The 26,115-nt window shown below is 36.2% G+C and overlaps 1 pseudogene; it reads left to right on the forward strand.

The window, feature by feature from the left end:
* LOC115416305 (atrial natriuretic peptide receptor 2-like) overlaps positions 1 to 26,115 on the forward strand; it is a 120,692-nt pseudogene that overhangs the window by 14,342 nt on the left and 80,235 nt on the right.

Here is a 26,115-nt window from a genome sequence, read left to right on the forward strand (position 1 = left end):
CTGGTCCACAGCTGTGAACCATCATCCAGACGCTCGGTGGATAAATGAACTTTTCACAACGGCAGGAACGATTAAACCTCGCAATGTTTCCACTTAATTAAACTTAGAGGCGCGAACAGAGGATACGGATTTATTTAACACCAACACTGGAGGCTGATTTACACATGAAACCGACAAAAAAACTCCAACTTTTATTTGTTGAGTCAGTTTTCAGGCTGAACTAGTGTCTGTTTTTCTGAGTAAACCTTTATTTACATGTTTTAGGACAGATTCATTTTGATTTCTATAGATAATTAATGAGTTGTAATAATTATCTTTATTGCGATGTACTTTTTTTTGTCTTCAGGGTTTATTTTGTTAACATTGTAAAACTAAATGTTTCAGTATTTTAACCCTTAAAGACCCAAACGTCCACCGCCGACCAAAATCAACAACTGGTTAATTAGTTAATTTTTTGCTTATTTTGTTCATGTTCTTCATTATTTTGTAGATTTTCCTTTTCATTTTTGTTCATTTTATTATTTAATTCATATAAACTCAGTGTGTCCATCCACTGTCAGTGATCCAACTTCATGGGTTTATTATTTTTTCGTCAATTTTGTTCAGTTTGTGGCTTATTCTGTTGTTGTTGCTTATTATTTTTGTTAATTTTTTTTATTCATTTTGTTTGTTTTGATTACTTTGTTTGTTTTTTTAATTTTCTTGCATATTTTCTCTTATTTCACTTATTTGTTTTTGTTAATTTTATAGCTTATTTTATTCTTTTTTTACTCCATTATTGTAAAGCTTTTACTCATTTTTTCATGTTACTTATTTATTTGTAATTTTTTTTTGTTAAGTTTCGTAGATTTTATTCATTATTTAATGTATATAAACCCAGTGTGTCCATCCACTGTCACTGATCCAACTGCATGGGTTTATTATTTTTTTGTCAATTTTGTTCAGTTTGTGGCTTATTCTGTTGTTGTTGCTTATTGTTTTTGTTAAATTTTTTATTCATTTGGTTTGTTTTGATTACTTTGGCTGACAGTTTTCAGGCTGAACTAGTGTCTGTTTAACTGAGTAAACAATTATTAACATGTTTTAGGACAGATTTATTTTTATTTCTATACATAATTATGTGTGAGTTGAGAGAAAATATGGATTTCAAACAGAGGCTGAGTCGGTTTGGTCTGATGTGCATGGGTCGTTCATTCCACACACTGTAAAAAAAACCAAAAAAAACCAAAACGGTATTATTCCGGCAGCAGGGGTGCCAAAAAAATACTGTTAAATAACGGAAAATAACCATCTCATAAAAATACGGTAATTTTCCATAATTCAAATACAGTTTTTTGCCCTAACTTTACATGAGATTTTGCATATTTTTATGACTTTTTAATGTTTAATAAAGAATATTTACACGTATTAAAACAATCCAATTCCCTATAAATATATATATAAATAATTTTCAATGAGACTCAGTTGTCCAATCCACTGATAAAAACTGTATTTGGACAGTTTATCAGTGCTTATACATGTTATACATTCACAAAAACACACTTATTCAACATTTTTGTTGTGAAACCTCCTGTAATTACACAAGATATTTGTTAATTAACAAACAAGTCTTGTCAAACTTACAGAACAAATACTTCTGTTACGGTTAATTGTCAGTAATTTTATCTGGTTTTATTATTTTTTTAACAGTATTGAACTTTAAATTAACAGTTTAATCTCATAAATAGAAAGAAATATATGTGAAATTACGATACATTCGCAAATGTATTTTAACTGTATTTTTCTGTGAAAAAATAAAAAATTTCTTTTAAAAAATTGAATTTTTTTGGTTTTTCACAGTTACAGTTTTTTTTGTGTTATTTTACATTTGACACGCAAAATCACAGCCTATTTTGTAATTTCATTGATATTTTCCTTAAAAATACAGGAAAAATCTGTAAAATAATCGGTAAAAATTCTGTTAAATTACAGATTTTTTTTTACAGTCCAGTTTGGAGGCGGAGACTGAAAAAGCCCTGATATGATGTTGTACAGACTTTATACCAGGGGTGTCAAACTCATTTTAGTTCAGGGGCCAAATCCAGCCTAATATGATCTAAAGTGGGCCGGACCAGTAAAATAATATAAATAATAGGATAAGAACTTTTGAGTGAAAAAAGTAAATTCCATAAAATAAAAAACACACTTAAATATCCTACAATACACACAAAAATACACTTAATTATGCTCAAAAATCCTACAATGCACGCAAAAATACACTTAAATATGCTTAAATATCCTACAATGCACGCAAAAATACACTTAATTATGCTCAAAAATCCTACAATGCACGGAAAAATACACTTAAATATGCTTAAATATCCTACAATGCACGCAAAAATACACTTAATTATGCTTAAATATCCTACAATGCACACAAAAATACACGTAATTATGCTCAAAAATCCTACAATGCACGCAAAAATACACTTAAATATGCTTAAATATCCTACAATGCACGCAAAAATACACTTAATTATGCTCAAAAATCCTACAATGCACGCAAAAATACACTTAATTATGCTTAAATATCCTACAATGCACACAAAAATACACGTAATTATGCTCAAAAATCCTACAATGCATGCAAAAATACACTTAAATATGCTTAAATATCCTACAATGCACGCAAAAATACACGTAATTATGCTCAAAAATCCTACAATGCATGCAAAAATACACTTAAATATGCTTAAATATCCTACAATGCACGCAAAAATACACTTAATTATGCTCAAAAATCCTACAATGCACGCAAAAATACACTTAATTATGCTCAAAAATCCTACAATGCACGCAAAAATACACTTAAATATGCTTAAATATCCTACAATGCACGCAAAAATACACTTAAATATGCTTAAATATCCTACAATGCACGCAAAAATACACTTAATTATGCTAGAAAATCCTACAATGCACGCAAAAATACACTTAATTATGCTCAAAAATCCTACAATGCACGCAAAAATACACTTAAATATGCTTAAATATCCTACAATGCACGCAAAAATACACTTAATTATGCTCAAAAATCCTACAATGCACGCAAAAATACACTTAATTATGCTTAAATATCCTACAATGCACACAAAAATACACGTAATTATGCTCAAAAATCCTACAATGCACGCAAAAATACACTTAAATATGCTTAAATATCCTACAATGCACGCAAAAATACACTTAATTATGCTCAAAAATCCTACAATGCACGCAAAAATACACTTAATTATGCTTAAATATCCTACAATGCACACAAAAATACACGTAATTATGCTCAAAAATCCTACAATGCACGCAAAAATACACTTAATTATGCTCAAAAATCCTACAATGCACGCAAAAATACACTTAAATATGCTTAAATATCCTACAATGCACGCAAAAATACACTTAAATATGCTTAAATATCCTACAATGCACGCAAAAATACACTTAATTATGCTAGAAAATCCTACAATGCACGCAAAAATACACTTAATTATGCTCAAAAATCCTACAATGCACGCAAAAATACACTTAATTATGCTAGAAAATCCTACAATGCACGCAAAAATACACTTAATTATGCTCAAAAATCCTACAATGCACGCAAAAATACACTTAAATATGCTTAAATATCCTACAATGCACGCAAAAATACACTTAATTATGCTCAAAAATCCTACAATGCACGCAAAAATACACTTAAATATGCTTGAATATCCTACAATGCACGCAAAAATACACTTAATTATGCTCAAAAATCCTACAATGCACGCAAAAATACACTTAAATATGCTTAAATATCCTACAATGCACGCAAAAATACACTTAATTATGCTCAAAAATCCTACAATGCACGCAAAAATACACTTAAATATGCTTGAATATCCTACAATGCACGCAAAAATACACTTAATTATGCTCAAAAATCCTACAATGCACGCAAAAATACACTTAATTATGCTCAAAAATCCTACAATGCACGCAAAAATACACTTAAATATGCTTAAATATCCTACAATGCACGCAAAAATACACTTAAATATGCTTAAATATCCTACAATGCACGCAAAAATACACTTAATTATGCTAGAAAATCCTACAATGCACGCAAAAATACACTTAATTATGCTCAAAAATCCTACAATGCACGCAAAAATACACTTAAATATGCTTAAATATCCTACAATGCACGCAAAAATACACTTAATTATGCTCAAAAATCCTACAATGCATGCAAAAATACACTTAATTATGCTTAAATATCCTACAATGCACACAAAAATACACGTAATTATGCTCAAAAATCCTACAATGCACGCAAAAATACACTTAAATATGCTTAAATATCCTACAATGCACGCAAAAATACACTTAATTATGCTCAAAAATCCTACAATGCACGCAAAAATACACTTAAATATGCTTAAATATCCTACAATGCACGCAAAAATATACTTAAAATCCGTAATTAAAATGTTTACATCTACGAATTGTACTTGAACATAACATGAACAAATATGAACAACCTGAAAATTCTTTAGTAAAATAAGTGCAATGTTAACAATATTATGCCTTAGTTTATCATTTCTACATGTGAATCACAACTTAGAGATCACAGTGGATCTACAAATACACCAAACATTAAATAACAGGCAGAATATTATTACAATTCCACATACTTCTCTTAAGACATTTCAGATATTCACTTTTTTTTTTTTTTAAAGGCTAGTCTGTAAATGTGAACATTTTTGTGTAATTTTACATTTTTTTCAGTAAAACAAAGAGACAAATTTGCAGTTTTCATTATTTATAGTTTATTATGATAGTATTTTACTGTTCGGATCCACTTTAGAATTAATTGACCTAAATTCTTTTAACATCCTTGATTGTTAATATTTTCAGTGTAATTTTTGCATTTCACAAGTTCATCCCAGGGGCCAGATTGAACCCTTTGGTGGGCCGGATTTGGCCCCTGGGCCGCATGTTTGACAGCCCTGCTTTATCCGCACCGTTCCCTCTGGTTCTTTGTCGGTATGTGGTGTTTCACAGTCGACAGCCTGGAGGTTGTGTGTTGGGAGTGTGGAGCCCAGACAAGCCCTGACAAAACCATTAGCTTCCCTGACCTCCAGCCCACGGCGGCAGCTCCATAACTCATCTGGGAGGGGCGGAGTGGGGGGTGGGGGGTGGGGGGTGGGGGGTGTGTTTGGAGGCATGTACCTTTCACCTCCCAAGCCCATCGCTCTTTAATTACCTTTACGGCGCGTTTGCTGGGTTATTTGCTGACTGTGTTACTGTAAGGACAGATGAAGACGTTTGAACTGGGGTTGTTTCCCTGTTGCCAGAAACCATAATGGTGGATGATTTACTGGTTGGAGGCACAGTCAGATTCCGACATGTTGATCGGCTTCCAAAAATGATTCCCTCTAAATGTTCCCGGGAGAAATAAATGTTTTGACACACACCCATGAAGCTGAATGAGGGTCAGAGACTGTGCAGAAGAGCGGTGTTTCCAGCTGGCTGTGTCACCAAACACATTCAACTTGAACACCTGAACATGAGTGGTTTTCTACCGTGGAGTCGGGACCCCACACTGTAAAAAAATCATCTGTGATTTAACAGAATTTTCACTGTTTATTTTACAGATTTTTCCTGTATTTAAAGATACAAGAAAATATCAATGAAATGACAAAAATAGACTGATTTTACATGTCAAATGTGAAATAACATGAAAAAACTGTAACTGTGAATAACCGTAAAATTTCCATTTTTTTTTAAAGAAATGTTTTCTTTTTTCACAGAAAAATACAGTTAAAATACATTTGCAAATGTATCGTAATTTCACAAACATTTCTTTTCTATTTATGAGATTAAACTGTTAATTTAAAGTTTAACACTGTAAAAAAAAAAAAAAAATTAAAACCAGATAAAATTACTGACAGTTAACTGTAAAAGAAGTATTTGTTCTGTCAGCTGAACCAGACTTGTTTGTAAATTGACAAATATCTTGTGTCATTACAGGAGGTTTCACAACAAAAATGTTGAATAAATCTATTTTTGTGAATGTATAACATGTATAAGCACTGATAAACTGTCCAAATACAGTTTTTATCAGTGGATTGGACAACTGAGTCTGATTGAAAATTATATATATATATATATATATATATATATATATATATATATATTTACGGATAATTTGATTGTTTTAATACATGTAAATATTCTTTATTAAACATTAAAAAGTCAAAAAAAATATGCAAAATCTCATGTAAAGTTAGGGCAAAAAACTGTATTTTAATTGTGGAAAATTACTGTATTTTTATGAGATTGTTATTTTCCATTATTTAACAGTATTTTTTCGGCACCCCTGCTGCCAGAATATTACCTTTTTTTAAATGTTTTTTATTTATTTATTTTTTTACAGTGCACGTGGGGTCGCCTGCAATTTCTAGTAATCAAAATTGTAAGAAAATATTTCACTTCATGATGCTGTATCGATATTAAAAAGTACTGTTTTGATATTTTAGGTATTTATTCAAATGCAGACATGGCAGAGATACAAATATCACCTTGAAATATGACATAAAAGTGAACAAACCTGATTTCTATTCCTTATGATCACTATATAGCAATTATTATTTTGTACGAACAACAACAACCTTTTTCCTGTATACACTAATATGATAATACCCATTTACAACTTATCCTACCAGATATTAATAAAAACTAAAAAAACCAAAACAGAAAAACAAAAACACATATATAATATAAATACATGTAATATTCTATATTGTCCTATATAGTGATATAGTAAAAATATATTCACATATCCATATTTAAACTAGATATAATCAGCACATTTGCGGCAAAAAGCAAAATCTACAGGAGACGTTCCAGTGGTTTCCTTCCATCAGATCCAGGTTATTGTGTGTGTTTGGAGTTTTATAACATGTCTGGAGGAGGCCTAATAATACAAGCATCTCCAGCTCAAGGTTGTTGCTCTGTCTCGTAGGTGTTCTGTGGTCAGAGCTCTGATTTACTGCCTATGTTTAAGACTTTTTCCAACCGTTCATTTAGGCGTTTGCTTTCGGACCACTGTGTCCCTGATTGGAAAAAAATGCACAATAATCAGAGTTTTCTATGGGATTGATTGCTTTATGCAGTTCTATTTGCGCAGCCTTCACTGATGACAGAGTTTCTTTTTGTTGTATTTCATGGATTTCCTATGTGTGCAGTCGAACAGGGGCTGTGGAGCGACCCAGGGGAGAATTCTACCAAACACAGCAAAATAGTTCCAGTGTCCCTGTACCTCAGAGTCATGTTCTAGCAAGAATCAGAACCAGCTGAATGTGTGAGGATGTCAGGTTCTGTTCTATGTTCCAGTCCTGGTTCTGTTCTATGTTCCAGTCCTGGTTCTGTTCTATGTTCCAGTCCTGGTTCTGTTTATGTTCCAGTCCTGGTTCTGTTCTATGTTCCAGTCCTGGTACTGTTCTATGTTCCAGTCCTGGTTCTGTTTATGTTCCAGTCCTGGTACTGTTCTATGTTCCAGTCCTGGTTCTGTTTATGTTCCAGTCCTGGTTCTGTTCTATGTTCCAGTCCTGGTTCTGTTCTGTGTTCCAGTCCTGGTTCTGTTCTATGTTCCAGTCCTGGTTCTGTTTATGTTCCAGTCCTGGTACTGTTCTATGTTCCAGTCCTGGTTCTGTTTTATGTTCCAGTCCTGGTTCTGTTCTATGTTCCAGTCCTGGTACTGTTCTATGTTCCAGTCCTGGTTCTGTTTATGTTCCAGTCCTGGTTCTGTTTTATGTTCCAGTCCTGGTACTGTTCTATGTTCCAGTCCTGGTTCTGTTTATGTTCCAGTCCTGGTTCTGTTCTATGTTCCAGTCCTGGTTCTGTTTATGTTCCAGTCCTGGTTCTGTTCTGTGTTCCAGTCCTGGTTCTGTTCTATGTTCCAGTCCTGGTTCTGTTTATGTTCCAGTCCTGGTTCTGTTCTATGTTCCAGTCCTGGTTCTGTTTTATGTTCCAGTCCTGGTTCTGTTCTATGTTCCAGTCCTGGTACTGTTCTATGTTCCAGTCCTGGTTCTGTTTATGTTCCAGTCCTGGTTCTGTTCTATGTTCCAGTCCTGGTTCTGTTTTATGTTCCAGTCCTGGTTCTGTTCTATGTTCCAGTCCTGGTTCTGTTCTATGTTCCAGTCCTAGTTCTGTTCTGTGTTCCAGTCCTGGTTCTGTTCTATGTTCCAGTCCTGGTTCTGTTTTATGTTCCAGTCCTGGTACTGTTCTATGTTCCAGTCCTGGTTCTGTTCTATGTTCCAGTCCTGGTTCTGTTTTATGTTCCAGTCCTGGTACTGTTCTATGTTCCAGTCCTGGTTCTGTTCTATGTTCCAGTCCTGGTTCTGTTTTATGTTCCAGTCCTGGTTCTGTTCTGTGTTCCAGTCCTGGTTCTGTTCTGTGTTCCAGTCCTGGTTCTGTTCTATGTTCCAGTCCTGGTTCTGTTTTATGTTCCAGTCCTGGTTCTGTTCTATGTTCCAGTCCTGGTTCTGTTCTATGTTCCAGTCCTGGTTCTGTTTTATGTTCCAGTCCTGGTTCTGTTCTGTGTTCCAGTCCTGGTTCTGTTCTATGTTCCAGTCCTGGTTCTGTTCTATGTTCCAGTCCTGGTTCTGTTTTATGTTCCAGTCCTGGTACTGTTCTATGTTCCAGTCCTGGTTCTGTTCTATGTTCCAGTCCTGGTTCTGTTTTATGTTCCAGTCCTGGTACTGTTCTATGTTCCAGTCCTGGTTCTGTTTATGTTCCAGTCCTGTGGTCTGGATGCAGATTATTTAACAATAGAAGTTTCACTGGACGAGAACTCAACTAATTCAACCAAAGTCCATATATGACTTCTATCAGTGATCAATAGGAACTAGACTGATATCTGGAACCATTTCCATGTTCTAAACCATCTAAATATGGACCATTATAAGTTAAGGCACGTTTGTAATATTTCAAAAGTTTGCAAAACATCCTAAAATCAAAATTTCTAAAAACTGTGAAAAGACTTTGTAGACATTGTCCCAAGAAACACAAAAAAAGTTTTAATGAATCCAACCAATAGTTTCAGAGAAGAAGATTGCTGAAATGTAAACATTGGTGACCTTGAGTTTGACCCCTCAAGGTCACTCAAGGTCAAAGGTCATGGCCCCAAATGAAAGTCCATATATGACTTCTATCAGTGCTCAATAGGAACTAGATGATATCTGTAATTATTTACATGTTATAAACCATCCAAATATGGATCATTAGAGGGAAAGACCCATGTTTAATATTTCAAAGATGACAACCACAAAGATGACCACGAAGATGACTACGAAGATGACTACGAAGACGACCACGAAGATGACTACAAAGACAACCACAGAGACAACCACGAAGATGACCATGAAGACGACTACGAAGATGACCACTAAGACGACCATGAAGACGACTATGAAGACAACCACAAAGATGACTACAAAGACGACCACAGAGACAACCACGAAGATGACCATGAAGACGACTACGAAGATGACCACTAAGACGACCATGAAGACGACTATGAACACAACCACAAAGATGACAACAAAGACGACCACAGAGACAATCACGAAGATGACCATGAAGACGACTACAAAGACGACTACGAAGATGACCACTAAGACGACCATGAAGACGACTATGAAGATGACCATGAAGACGACTATGAAGATGACCATGAAGACGACTATGAAGATGACCATGAAGACAACAACAAAGATGACCACGAAGACAACTACGATGACGACCACAGAGATGACTACGACCACAAGCATGATGATGCAGATGACTACGGAGACAGCCACAAAGACAACTATGACAACGACCACGAAGACGACTATGCAGATGACCACGAAGACAGCCGCAAAGGTGTCGATGACGACAGATCCAGCGCCTTCACAACAGCTCATGTCCTATCAGCTGCTGAGATAAAAACTGCTTTAAAAATAGAGGTTTGACATTCAGAGACAAACACATAAAACCCATGTGAATACAGCCAACGCTGAGAGCGAAAACAGGTACTTTTTTTGTTCTGTCGGACTGAGTGCAGGCTCCGAGCTCTTCTGGGACGGCGTCAGATAAAAACCAGTGGTCGCTGAATATTCCACTCTCGCCTTGACACTTTTCAATCCATTAATGGCACAAGAGGAGAAAATTCATCTGCTCCCAGAGACAGATGAAAAGACGGCCTCTTCACAATGAAGCCATGGTGAAAGGCTGTAATTACTGAAATCCTATTTCCTGTGAAAACACTCCCGGGATCCAACAAAAGGACGAGGTTGGAGATGAGCTGGATGTGGCTCCCACTGATTCACATCTTGTTCGTTTCAGGACAAAGGAATGTTACCGATTTCTTTTACAGCCGAGTCGTAAAAGCCCCCGAGACAGAAAGATTAGAGCATCAAGCAACAAAGACACTGAGCTGAAGGATAATCGGAGTCAGAAAAACACGAAAAACACGACACCGAGGACACGTGTCGGAAAATCCAGCCTGGCCCGAAGGAGAACAGAAGAAAAAGTTTACCAGTAGCCTCGTAACATAACACTATGTAGACAAAAGTATGTGGACACGTTGAATTCAGGTGTTTGTTTTCTAACACTGGTCTGGGATACAAAACAATAATGACTAATGTTAGAATATAGTTTTATATTATGGGATAAATATCATATTGATTATTAATATTGATGTTTTTATCTCAAATCCTCATGAACAGGACATCTTACAGCTGTAGACATGATGTGTCCCAATATTTTTGTCCATATAGTTTATTGACATCAATATTTCCTTAAAGTTTAATGATAGAGTTTTCTTCCACAGTCAGATGTGATGAAAGTAGATGGTTGGTTGTGGAAGAAAATTATTATTTATAGTCAGAGCTGGAAAAATATTTTAGAAATTTAGAGGAAGAACATTTGAAATCAGAATCATAGATTAAAAAAAAAAAAAACAAAATCAATTTTGAGAGAAATTCAGTCCAAACCATCTCTGAGGCATTTTAGAAGCAAATATAACAATTTAAACCAAACTAACCAATGCAATGATAGTATCCCATAATATAAAACTATATTCTTACATTAGTTATTATTGTTTTGTATCCCAGACCCCTGTTAGAAAACAAACCTGAATCCAACGTGTCCACATACTTTTGTCCGCACAGATTATGAATCGTTTTTTGTTTACATTTAAGTCAATTTTTTTCATGTTATTTAGGATTTTGTAAAGGTTTTAATCATTTTTGTTCATTTTATTTATTATTTAATGTATATAAACCCAGTGTGTCCATCCACTGTTATTGATCCAACTCCAAGTGTTTATGATTTTTTCTTCAATTTTGTTCAGTTTGTGCCTTATTCTGTTGTTGTTGCTTATTATCTTTGTTAATTTTTTATTCATTTTGTTTGTTTTGATTACTTTGGCTGTTCTTTTTTTCTTGCATATTTTCTCCATGTTATTTATTATTTTGGGAATTTTCTTATTTGTTTTTGTTTAATTTTATTGCTTATTTTATTCTTTTTTACTTCATTCCAAAGAATTTTTTGCTCATTTTATCGTGTTACTTATTCATTTGTACATTTTTTGGTTCAGTTTTGTAGATTTTATTGATTATTTAATATACATAAACAGAGTGTGTCCAGACACTGTCACTGATCCAACTCCATGGGTTTTACTGGTGAATCAATGTTGTAGAAGATGACGGTGTTTCCACGGTAACTACGGAGCCTCTGAATGTCCAAATGGGTCATATCTGATGACCATGAAAAGATGAAGAACTGTATTTTACACCAATTACTGACATGGATTGATAGGATTAGTGGATCAACAGGTATTAAACAGTTTAAACAGTTTTGGTCGACCGTAGATGTTTGGGTTTTTATGGGTTAAATATATCTTACGACTTATTTTTCCATCGATAAATGTCAAAAATGTTAGTTTTACTTCTCATTTTCTTGAAATTATACCATTACATAGCACGATTCCAGCACAAATCAGATTATTTCATGTTCTCTCTGTAATTAATCCTTCATGAAATTAATCCTTAAAGACCTTGCGGTGACTTCTAAAAGGTTTTTTTTTCCTACAAACTCATTTATGAGAACTTGCACACCGTCCCTCATAAAGTTGAAATAATGTAGTTTTCTTTTTATTCCTATTTAATCACCTTTGACCTGGTGTAATATTTACATACTGAGTCTGTTGCACATCATCTATCAAGAATAAATCATATTGCCACAATCATTTCATGACAAGAGGTAAAAAAAAAAGAAGTATTCGAATTTAATTTTGCAGCAGTGTAATATTACCCTCTGCATTTTGCATTTTTCAGTGAAAATCAGGTATTTTTCTATATTTAATTTACTGATCATGAAAGTGTTCATTAAAGCTCAGAGTAAATCCAAAGGTTATTTTATCAAAACAGAGAAAACTGATGCCTTGAATTACAATTGTTCTTATTTGAAGTATACAGACTAAGAAACATTCATAAATGTCTTTATTTTCATAATTAAAACACAATTATTAAAGATAGCACCATTTCCGGTATACAGTAGATCTTTGTTTTGTTTTGTTTTTTTTGCAAAATTAGCAAGTAATTCTTCAAATAAACTTATTCCAGTATGTTTGTTATTTCATACATCAGGAGATGTGCAGGTCTTGTACAAGGAGAAAAAACAGTAAACGTCAGAGGAATACTGAAGAAAAAAATACTGCATTTCATGCTAATTTTTAGTTTGATTTGTGGTCAGTGGTCAAATATACAACATAATACACTGTAAGACCGGATAAGTGGATTTTGCTTAAAAGATCTGAGGTAACCTGTTGCTTAAAAAGATTTTAAGTAATGAAAACTGGAGTGTATTAAACTTAAATGCTTGATTTGAATGGAATTGCTATTTTAAGTACAACACTCTAAATGCCAAGTTAATTTAACTTAAAATTTGTTGCAATGTCAATTGCTTTGTATAATCATTAGACTGAATATCATCAGTTCATTTTACTTAATTCCAAGTTGATTTAAATTAAAATCTTTAATTATATAAATAGCTTTGTATAATTATTCAACTTTAGATATTGTTGCATGGATGGAAGTTAGACAGAAAGTAAGTTTAATACATTTTGCTAGCACAGGAAGTGTTTATAATTTGGCAAGGGATAAAGATTTAAATTGTGTTAGAACAATCTCAGCTGAACAGTAAATCCATAGTTCTTCCTCTGACTCTGATTGATGGTGCAGCTGGACAAAAATACAAATACAAACACAAAAAGGCCAATAAACACTGACATACACACATTCAGTCCAAATGAACACTAACAGCACAACCCCGCTGAACCCCTGCACAGAAAAAGAACACATTTACAACAACAGGCCCAATACCCACAATGCAATGCACAGATAAAAAGGTGTGGTCAGGACGAAAACTGAGTGATTTAAATCCATTCAACTGAAACTGTTTTGTACTTTCGACTGTGTCTACAAATTAGTAGAATATACTGAACATTTTACAGTAATGTAATAAAACTGAAATCATTTAAGTATATTATAATTAAAGCATTTTAGTAAATACAAAGTCTGAGCTTACAGTGTACATGTTACGATGTGAATGTGGTTAATGGATGTTATTTGAAAAGTGTCAGAAACTGGGTTTATTTTATTGATAATGTACAACAGTGGTTCTCAACCGGGCAGTCACCTGGGGGGGGGGGGGGGGGGGGGGGGGCAGGAAAAATCATGGAGTTACTGGATATTAGTACAAAGAAGACGATACAGTAGGTTTCCCTCACGTTGAAATCCTGTGTAAAGATCCCATGTAAGCTCTAATGCATAACAGAGCCCCCCCCCCCCAGTCAAAAAAATTATAATTTTGGGTAGGTGGGGGGGCGTGGCAGGTGGAAAATCATGAGGTGATGGGGGTTGTATCTCCAGACCTATATAACATGTTGGTCACGTTACTTTTTAAATAGCGTACCCCACCCCCTCCCGCCCCCCCCCTTCCAAATTTCAGGGATGGCGGGGGGCAGGAGGCTCATGGTGCCGTTGGTGGGGCGCTCTTCAAAAAAGGTTGAGAAACACTGACTCACATGATCATGTTCACGTTAACACCACCATGTATCGTTTTATCATCTTCCCTGATTTGTATGAGAGCGGTCACATGACCCGGAGGACAGGTTGTAATTGGTTGAGGCATGTGTCATGTCTTCAATGATTTATTTATGAGTCTATTACTGAACTGAGCACAAAAATCCACTATCAGCCAATCAGAAAGAAGCATGTACTCTGGTTAAAGTCCAGTCAACTTACCTAGTATTTAAGTTTTCAACAGGACTGAAGATTAATCTAATTACACTGGCTTACATAAAAATGGTTTTGCAAGTTGTCTAGGTTTTTTCAACTGAATTAGGACCATTTTGCACCGCTAAATCCAAAAATGACATCTGTTTTTCTCAATCAGGTCAGGTTTTTTTGCTAATTTGATTTTGAAAAATTTGATCTTCTCACAAAATTTATTACATTTTTGTGACTTTATCAGTTGACTTTTTATATAGTTCTCACCCAAAATAGGTTTATGAAACTTTATGAAACTTGTGACTTGATTCCTGTTAGGTACAATGGTGTATTCAGCGCAGATGTAGCAGAATACGTCAGGCTTATTTTTGCAAGATCTTCTAGTCGAAGCCATTTCATTCACCTGTAATATTAAAAAAACCATTAATCATAAATTGGCAAAAGTAAAATCTTCAGAACTCGTTTATTGCAAGAAATATGACAGAATTTTGTATCATATGACGTGAAAATGCCCATAAATGTAAGCAAAAATGTTAAAAAGCCAATATGTAGCATAGTTCAGAAAGTTGACCTGATTGAGCAAAATTAATGTGATTTTTGGATTCAGCACCAAAATTATCCTAAATCTGCTCAAAAAACTTAAACAATAAATTTGTTGTTGACCAGTGTTATGATCCTGTTATTTTAATGACCTCTGATGAACTGGTTTGTTGTTTGTTTATGTAGCGATACTAAACAGCACATATAATGTCCCACAAAAGAGCGCTCTGATATTACATCAGATTGTTGGACAGTCTTATTATTCTACTGCAGGAAAACTGACCCAAAAAACTGATAAAAACTTTGATAAATTACTCACAGTGGACATGATTATGAGAAATTCTAAAAAACCTCTTGTGTGAAAATGTGACTTGTTCAGTAAATTACAGAGTGAATTATGTAAGCTGGAGTTGTTCTGCAGAGTAAACAGCAGAGCAGGAACAGGGGTGATTACTGCTCTGGAGTCCACCAACTGGAACAGCTTGTCCTGAACAATTTCATGTGCTTTGTGTTGAGGAAAGCCTCGACAGGTCCGTGTACACGCTCTGCTACTACTACAACACAGGAGGACATTTTCTGCCGGCTGCGCGGTGCGTTTGTTTTGGGAGGGGTCCAGGAGACAGCAGGACTACTTGGCATGGTGAGGGTCTGAGCTGTAGCCGACTTTGGTCGAACACATGAGGAAATGTCTGCAAACAGGGAGCACTGGCTCAGAGCTGGCAGCGGCGGCTCTTTGACATACGCTGTCAATGGAAATAACGCTGCGCTTTTTGTTCATGACTCAACAGAAGGAGAGCGTAGGTGGCAGCGTGAAGGCACAGGGCACAGGTTGCTAGTTAGATTCCTGCAACAGCAAGCGATTTTGAACTTTAAGCATACAGTTTTTACAGGATGGCAAGTAGAGATGGGAATCAGGAATTGGGTCTTTACAAGAACTGGTTCCCAGTAGCACTGGTCCTTGGAATCATTTGTCTGTCTCCTTTTTATTTGTTTGTTTATTTATTTACCTGTCCTGTTCAGCAGTTTGGACCCCACTATAAGTGAACTGGATGCCACAAGTTCCTTGAGAGTTTTGAGCTTCAAGAGGGTTTTGAACCAAGGTTGTAGTTTTGGATTTTTCATTATAGTTTAGTTTTATTTAGTTTTGACTTTTTTTTCTCTTATTCAGTTAGTTTTCATTTGTTTTTAGAGCAGGTTTGCTAGTTTTTATTAGTTTTTGTTTTCTTCTAAATGCTTAGTTTTAGTTTAGTTTTAGTTTTCGTCATATCTTTTTTCTTCTACTCCATCGTATTCAAATAAATCCCAGACAGGACTCTGCTGCTTTCTCCCAACTTTAGTCTCCATGTTTCCAGGTAGAGTGGGGACCAGAAGACAACTGGAAACCACAAGTGACGAGAAGTGACGGACTGTGAAGTGTCATATGGTGCCGCTAGCTAAAATTGTTGGAACGAAATAAATCGATTTCATATCAATCCAACGTTGACAAAAACAAAAACGAAGGGAATTTTGACTGTAATTTTTATACGTTTTAATTAGTTTTTTAAACACACAATACAGTTTCAGTTAGTTATCTTTTTTCTTTTAATTATAGTTTTTATTTATTTCAGTTAACAAAAAGGTTTTTTCAATTCTAGTTTTCGTCATTTCGTTAGTTTCCGCTAACGATAATAACCTTGTTTTAAACCTTAGATCAATTCCCCCTATTAGTTTGATTTTATTACTGAATGTAGGTTACCTGATGAGAGAACAGGACATATATATATATATATATATATATATATATATATATATATATATATATATATATATATACACACACACACACAGATTAGAGCTGTCAAAATTAACACGTGAACACGGATTAATCTACAAACAGCACGTTGGCCCTCTGGTTGGAAATATGAGGACAAAAAAAGCCAAGACGGAACAGTTGTGTACAGATTCAGATTTATTATTAATTGTCATTCAATAAAAACATCCCAGATGCTGTTACAGAATGAAATTGCAAAATGCAAAGCACAAAATAAAACAGAAAAAAATGTTGAAAACACCAACTAAAAACAACCCATATATATGATAAAATATTAAAAACTGCACTAAAATAAATACAGTTGTGCAGTTGTTTTGTTGAAACTGTTGAAGGTGTTTAATAAACCCGTTAAGTGCAGATACATTCCCTTCTTTCATGAGTCTTTGTTATTGCAAAATGAAATGCAATTAAAATGATACACCGTGCAGATAAATTAAAATAATCATATTTTAAGTGACAAAAGTGATGTATTTTTACGCTCTAAATCACAGGTGTCAAACATGCCAAATCCGGCCCGCCAAAGGGTCCAGTCTGGCCCCTGGGATGAATTTGTGAAATGCAAAAATTACACTAAGATATTAACAGTCCTTTCAGTTCAGGCATAATACTGTAAAAATTACACTTATTTTTTCAGTTTTTTTCATGTTATTCACATCTTTCGAAAGGATAGTTTGTAGATGTAAACCTTGTAATAATGTAAATTTACTTTTTTTTCTGTAAAACAGAGAGAAGTTTGGAGTTGACATTATTTATATATTATTATGTTATTATTTTACTGGTTCGGCCCCCTTCAGATCAAATTTAGCTGAATGTGGAACTGAACTAAAATGAGTTTGACACCCCTGCTCTAAATGCACTCGGTCATATTAGTCGGTCATCTCCTCTCGGCTCTTTCTGTTTTTAAACCCAACACAGTTCACAGCTGAGGCTGAAAACGTCAACAGTGAGGGAGCTGGGAGGAAATTTGGGGATTTGAAGCGAATTATAGCTCAATCAGGGGGAGGCGTGTCATTATGCAGTGATTGGAGAGGTCCCATAAAAGCCACGCCCACTGGCTCCAGGCTCCTCCCACTGCTCTGACCGACCCCGACAGCACGTTTACCCAAGCTTTTCAGTGCAGATGGTGACTTGGCCGTGCATCTGAGGTTTATTTACAGTATTTAGGCCTGAAGTGGATCACATATGGGTCAGTGTTGGAGCTGGAAATACTGTAAACAGCCAAACATTCAGATTCACACGTAAAGGAAAAAAGAATGTTTCCACTGTTGGTGCTTAGGGGTAAGCTCTTCATAAACTGCATGTTTTAGATCACTCCTCTCTCCGATTTGCCACAAATTGCCCCTTCAATACAGCATCGTTGTTCTCTGTAGTCCAGTGTTGATATTATTTCATACTCACTGTAACATCCACTGGTTTCTGTTCATCTACTAATGTCTCCTGGTTTGTTATCCTCTGACCAAACCCTCACATCTGCTTACACTGAAATTACCCATAGTTAACTCTGTCATTTGTCAGTCATCTTTTCAAAATACAGCAGGGAAACATTGGAATCTGCTTCAAAAATCACTTAAACTGGACATTTTTATTTCAATTTTTGCTTTTAAGAAAAATACTGAGCGTTTTAACAGCGACTCACATGCTGCTGTGTCTTTTATGTCTGTTACACATATAGACAGATATACTTGCATACATGTAGACATATATGTAGATATACCAGGAATTCCGTCCATCCATCAGATTTTTTTCCCATCCCATTTCTCAGACACTCTTCACCTGATTCTTTTCAAATTTCACACATGTTCCTTATCACATGTAAAGGTTCAGTGCACACTTTAATGACTGAGTTTAAATTTTTCTGAACAGATACTGAAAACATCAAATGCAAAGTGCACCATGATCAGATGAAAGGTTTTGTATTAAACGACTCTGAAGATGCTAATTGGTTGTTTTTCCCTCTGCAGTCGTGTACATCTGCGGCCCTCTGGAAACTTTCCTCTCCATTATGAAACTGTTCCAAACTGAAATCCAGGACCCTGAAAACTATGCCATCTTCTATCTGGACGTGTTCGCCGAGAGCCTGATGGATCGTAAACCGTGGCAGAACTCCGACTCGGACTGGGCCGATCCCATCAGTGTGTTCAAGGTAAAACTAATACTGGGAATATGTCCAACTATACAGGGTCAGCGCTATGTCCCCCATATGTCAACCAGTACCAATGTCCCCCATTATGTATGACCCCTGATGCCTATGTCCCCCAGTACCTATGTCCCCCAGTACCTATGTTCTCCAGTACCTATGTCCCCCAGTACCTATGTTCTCCAGTACCTATGTCCCCCAGTACCTATGTTCTCCAGTACCTATGTCCCCCAGTACCTATGTTCTCCAGTACCTATGTCCCACAGTACCTATGTTCCCCATTATCTATGACCCCTAGTACCTATGTTCTCCAGTACCTATGTACCTGGGGATTGCCTGGAGAAGTCAGTAGCACTACCTACTGAGTTATTCAACCACTGATATAAATGGTAATAATATAACCTAATGAGCTTTCCACTGATATATGTATTTATATATAGTGGTGGTAGAATATTTTGTCTTGGTTATTTTAGCTCATAAGCCAAAAAAAGTTTGTCCAACGCTGCTGTAGGCTCTAGGATTCTAGGATCCGTTTAGATCATGGTTTAGATGAGCGGTGTATTGCTGTTGATGCACTGAGAAACTAGAATCATAGAATGTGTTATGATGTGATGTCTAACAATCCCATGAAGCTGATTTGGGTTTGTCTGTGGGTCATCTGGCACTCATTCAACTTCCCAGTTTATTTAGTTTATCAGGAGATGAAACTGAATAACAGAAATAGTAGAGGATTGTTTTACATTGAGGCAGAGGGAGCTAAACTCTAGTGGAGGTTTGTTGTGGACCTGAGGAGGTGGAGCTAAACTCTAGTGGAGGTTTGTTGTGGACCTGAGGAGGTGGAGCTAAACTCTAGTGGAGGTTTGTTGTGGACCTGAGGAGGTGGAGCTAAACTCTAGTGGGGGTTTGTTGTGGACCTGAGGAGGTGGAGCTAAACTCTAGTGGAGGTTTGTTGTGGACCTGAGGAGGTGGAGCTAAACTCTAGTGGAGGTTTGTTGTGGACCTGAGGAGGTGGAGCTAAACTCTAGTGGAGGTTTGTTGTGGACCTGAGGAGGTGGAGCTAAACTCTAGTGGAGGTTTGTTGTGGACCTGAGGAGGTGGAGCTAAACTCTAGTGGGGGTTTGTTGTGGACCTGAGGAGGTGGAGCTAAACTCTAGTGGGGGTTTGTTGTGGACCTGAGGAGGTGGAGCTAAACTCTAGTGGGGGTTTGTTGTGGACCTGAGGAGGTGGAGCTAAACTCTAGTGGAGGTTTGTTGTGGACCTGAGGAGGTGGAGCTAAACTCTAGTGGGGGTTTGTTGTGGACCTGAGGAGGTGGAGCTAAACTCTAGTGGAGGTTTGTTGTGGACCTGAGGAGGTGGAGCTAAACTCTAGTGGAGGTTTGTTGTGGACCTGAGGAGGTGGAGCTAAGCTTTGGTTGGGTGTGTTGTGGACCTGAGGAGGTGGAGCTAAACTCTGGTGGGGTTTGTTGTGGACCTGAGGAGGTGGAGCTAAACTCTGATGGGGTTTGTTGTGGACCTAAGGAGGTGGGGCTAAACTCTGGTGGGGTTTGTTGTGGACCTGAGGAGGTGGGGCTAAACTCTGGTGGGGTTTGTTGTGGACCTGAGGAGGTGGAGCTAAACTCCGGTGGGGTTTGTTGTGGACCTAAGGAGGTGGGGCTAAACTCTGGTGGGGTTTGTTGTGGACCTGAGGAGGTGGAGCTAAACTCTGATGGGGTTTGTTGTGGACCTGAGGAGGCGGAGCTAAACTCCGGTGGGGTTTGTTGTGGACCTAAGGAGGTGGGGCTAAACTCTGGTGGGGTTTGTTGTGGACCTGAGGAGGTGGAGCTAAACTCTGGTGGGGTTTGTTGTGGACCTGAGGAGGCGGAGCTAAGCTCCGGTGGGGTTTGTTGTGGACCTAAGGAGGTGGAGCTAAACTCCGGTGGGGTTTGTTGTGGACCTAAGGAGGTGGGGCTAAACTCTGGTGGGGTTTGTTGTGGACCTGAGGAGGCGGAGCTAAGCTCTGGTGGGGTTTGTTGTGGACCTGAGGAGGCTTAGCTGAGCTCCAGTGTGCTCCAGCCCATTTTAACCTGCTCATATGACGTTGTATATTTGGTACTTCTACATTATTATCACACATCTGCATCCTGCAGGTTAGTTACAGCACAGTGTAAAATAATGGAATCACAGGGATGAATATTTTGTCTCGAGGGAACATAGTTCTGCTCCTGAACTGCACAGACTGGCTCTTTTTGACCCTTTTTTCTGATAAACTGTGCTCAGATTCTTTGCGGATTTAGGCTGTCACAGTTTCACCCACTTTATAATTGGAGGCAGGAAATGGTACAAGACCAAAACCACCATTTGGAACAAGAAATAGATGTCTCTGACTAATGCTATTTAATCTGTCTCATAGTTTTTCTCAAACTCTCACAAATGGACTCTGGCTCTTTTAACTGAACTTCACAGAGCAATGGAGTAAATCAAGTTAAATGTGTTGGTTTACATACGGTTTATAATTACGTTTTATAGAGTTTTCAGTGATTTCTAACCAGTTTCTCCAAACAGTGTTGCAGTGAAGTACTAAAAAGAATGAGATTTTAGAGAACACTTACATGAAGAACTACTGACAAACCACAAGTTAATAAATTCAGTCCAAGACGTGATTATCATCGTGATTTACCATTTCACTTCCACTTAACCTTTTAACATCCATCCACTTCTTGGAATTTGTGGAGGATTAGGCTTATTAAGGCTGTAACTGAAGAGTTGTAAGACCAAAATGTATGGATCTGACGTCATTTGAAAGGAAAATCTAAACTACATCAGTTAAAACGTGGCTCAAATGTTACCCTGAACCTCAAATGTCTGTTTATATCCACTCATACTGCTGATGTTTATAGTTATAATGTTATTTGGAAATCAGAAGAGAAATACAGAAGTAGAGGTAAGAAAAATCCTTGGTGTGATCTTAGGCTACGTTCACACAGCAGGTCTTAATGCACAATTCGGATTTTTTGGTGAAATCTGATTTTTTTTCTGTGCTCGTTCATATTACACATGAAATGCAACTTCTGTCAGTTTTGAGTCTGAACTGAATGCGACCCTGAAGTGACCCACATGCACAGAAGAGGTTCTGGCATCCTGACGATCCTGTGTTTACAGAAGTAAATATGTTTTTCCCTTCGCTCCTGGGATGCAGAATTGTGATGTTTGTCGCATTTCAATGACGTAAAGGTCAGACTGTCACCAGTCACAAGTGTTTGCTTCTGGAGGATTCTGTTGGGTTTCTGTAAATTGGCTTAGACTCTGGTTTTGACCATCTCGATATTTAAAGTGTCATGAGATAAGTTTTGTTGTGATTTGGGGCTATATAAATAAAATTTTATTTGAATTTGATTTGATAAATGCGACCTGACCATTTAGACTGAAGTCGCATTGCAAAATATCAGATACATATCAGATTTAGGACCACATATGAAAGTGGCCTGGGTTGGATTGAAAAAAACTGGATTTGTGCTGTTCAAACTGTCTTTAACAGATCAGATTGAATACAGGTCACATATGGGCTAAAAAAATTAGATTTGGGCCACGTTTACCTGCAGTCTGAACGTAGCCTTAGACCACAAAATCCTGCTTTGGGTGCAGCACCAGGGACATTTTGGGTTTCACTTAAACCAAATTCATGTAAAATTAGTTCCATCAAAACTATCTAAAATTACTTATACCATTATGTTTGAAGCTTTTTAAGGTTTTGGCTGTTCTTCCAAATTTTTGTGACATATTTGATAAGAAAGTGATATCTAATTACCTACGCCAAGGACGGTGTGGGTAATGTTTTCATCTGGGTTTGTTTGTTTGTCTATCTGTTAGTAAGATAACTCAAAAAGTTATGGAAGGATTTTGATGAAATTTTCAGGAAATGTTGATACTGGCACAAAGAAGAACTGATTACATTTTGGTGGTGATCCGGGGGGGCACTGATCTGCCTTGGCGGAGGTCTGTGCTCTCCAAGTGCTTTTGTAATTATTATATATCTTGTGTTGAATAATGCCCAAACTCCACGACCTTTTACTTCACAAACTTATGGAGAGCTCAGCACCACTGAAGCCTCTGAAAACCAAGAGAAAACCTGGTCCTAAGTGGGCGAGTGGTCTTAATCAGCCCCTTCCAACTCCATCGACCACTTTAAGGACTGAAATTCTAGGATGACATTAATGAATGAGGGGATGTGTTTTCACAGGAAGCCATTTAGCCTTTCCAATTAGAGCCATAAGAGAGTGGGCACAGATGTGTACATCATCTAATTTATCTCCCTGAATGTCACACTGGCTTCTCTTAATTCACTCTGCACAAAGCACTGATGGCTGGCTGAACGTAAATCTACCATTTGTTGAAGTGATTGTGGAAATTACTGTCATAATGCACTCAACATATGTTGGCAAAGAGCAGAGATAAAACATTAACTTTAGATTTTGAGGAAATGAAAGTCTTCTTTTGTCGTTTGTAGGCATTAAGTCCAATTTAGTTTGTGCCGGTATGAATATTTCCTCAGATAGTGATTTATTTTTCTTCCTAATATTCATTGGTTTTAATGGAACAAAAATCAGTTTTAACCCATAAAGGCCCTATCAGCCACTAGCAACAAAGACCAAGACTGATCTAAACTGTTTAATACCTGTTGATTCACTAAACCTATCAATACATGTAAATAATTGGTGTAAAATACAGTTTATCATTTTTTTTATGGTCATCAGATATGACCCATTTGGATGTTCAGAGGCTCCGTAATGAAAAACTGTGGCACCGTAACCCATAAAGACCTAAACATCTACTGATGTAACTGTTTAATACCTGTTGATCCAATAATCCTGTCAATACATGGAAATAATTGGTGCAAAATACAGTTTTACTTCAATTATTCATAGGAGAAAATGTACAAAAATGTGTAAAATGAGAGTAAAATGAGCAAAATACTTGAAAAATAAGGAAAAGTTACACAAAAAACAAACAAATCCTTCTGAAGTGAGGAGAAAATGAGCAAAATACTTGAAAAATGAGCAGAGTTCATCTTATCATAACATCCAGAACCTTGTATTTAGTCTGTTAACCCTCAAAAACAAAAACCATCTACTGATGTAACTGTTTAATACCTGTTGATCCAATAATCCTATTAATAAGTGGAAATAATTCATGTAAAATACAGTTATTCATCTTTTCATGGTCATCAGATATGACCCATTTGGATGTTCAGAGCCTCCGTAGTTACCGTGGAAACACCGTCATCTTCTACAACATTGATTCACCAGTAAAACCCATGGAGTTGGATCAATGACACTGGATGGAAACACTGGGTTTATGTTCAGTTAATAAGAGATTTTACTAAAAAATCAGTTTTTCTTCAGTTTTCTCTGTTTCTGATATAAGAGCCTTTGAATTTACTCTGAGCTTTTATGAACATCTACATGATCAGTAAATTAAATATAAGAAAATATGTGATTTACACTGAAAAAACTGAAAATAACAAGGATAATATCATAGTAAATGGTGATAAAACACTTGTAAAGAAAACATAATAATAATGATAATAATGATAATAATAATAATAATAATAATAATAATAATAATAATAATAATAATAATAATAATGGGTTTAGACAGTCTGTGTTGCAGTGTTCTGTCAAAATACCTATGCCCGCACACAAATGTTTGCAGTTACTCAGAAAAAGGAAGCAATTTAAAGATTTCAGATAAGATGGACTCAATTATGTGATTTTTGAATCCATTCAAACATGTTGGTATCAGTTCACATGAACATGAACTCCTAACCTTGGCTGCAGAACAGACTCTTGGCTCCCATTGTGCTGATCAGTCAAGACATTAATTTGTCTGCAAGCCATAACAGGGCTCATTACAGCAATACGCTTTCGTAAGACCAATAATTGCTTGTGGATGTTTGTGGTGGGGTTTCAATAAGTGTTGAATCACAAAAAGGATTTGCGAACACACAGCTTTGCACTTGTAAATGTCAGAAGCTTGTTTTTGTAAACGTAAGTATTGACACAATCAAAGTTCAGCCGAAGCAAATATTTGGATTGATGTTGGGTGAATCTGGAACACCTGATCAAGTATTAAAGCTGTTTTTTTTTTTTGTTTTTTTTAACCTTTGTACTTTTTTTTTAATCCAAAATGTGATTAGATTACCTCAGGGCAGTTGTAATGGTTTGTCTTATCTCTGTCCACTGTGCATTTATTAGTGTTTTTGTTTATTTTCTGGTCATTACTGCAATTTGGAGTCACTAAGGTTGACTATTAAATAGCGATTAAACTAATAGAACTCTATGTTAATTACATTCTGCCATAGAAATTGATTCTAGTTTGAGATTTTTATGTATCTACATAGTACGATGTATTTTCTTGGTTAAAAATACACAGGTTTAAGATAGGAAAAGTCAGCAGGATTTACCTGTTTTGTATCATATGCACTGGTACACCTTTGACACAGTGCAAACATTGAACCAAAAGTCATAAATTGTAAAAATCACAATTAAAAAAGGCCTCAGAAATGAATGTTAGCTTTAACAGAGTTAGCAATAGCATCCAACGGCTAGCATCTGGTGATCACTGATGAGAAAAAATAATAAAAGTAACAACCACCATGTATTTCAATACTTTTCCAATACTTACATACAGTATAATTGTTTTGTAGCATTATAATAACATTAAGTTAGAAATTCAAGTAACTCTGCACGTCAAATACAATAATTTGTCTTTGGGAACAGATTGTGACTTCACCAAAGCTAATGTAGCCTTTAGCTACGTTTTAGGTCATGCTAATAGCGTAATACAGTTACTGGGACTGTTAGCTTTGGTTTGAAAGTTAATATTTTATTTCACTCATTGATAGTAGCTTTATGTTAACCATGAATGTGTTACTGTACTAAAACAATTAGCTTGTTAACATTTAATTACTAGTTTCCTTTTCTAGCATTAGCGTGCTAACAATTTAAACACTTTAGCTCGCTAGCTGGTTAGCAAGCGAATTAGCTGACCATTAGCTAGGCAGTCATTTTGTTCAGCAAGTCTCAGTAGAATAGCAAAGGAGCCTTTTTAATAGTATTTAGAAGCATTTAAAGCAAAAATACAACTGGAAAAAAAGGTAAAAGTAATACATTCAGTGAACTGACATGTAAAATGAAAGCCCTAGAATACAGTAAGAAGGACGAAAATGTGAAAGTTTTTGTATGTTTGACTGAAAACCTGTGAGGAAGTGGAGATGTAGCTAATGCTAACTGGTA

The sequence above is a fragment of the Sphaeramia orbicularis genome, unplaced genomic scaffold, assembly GCF_902148855.1.
Source record: "Sphaeramia orbicularis unplaced genomic scaffold, fSphaOr1.1, whole genome shotgun sequence".
NCBI lineage: Eukaryota > Metazoa > Chordata > Actinopteri > Kurtiformes > Apogonidae > Sphaeramia > Sphaeramia orbicularis.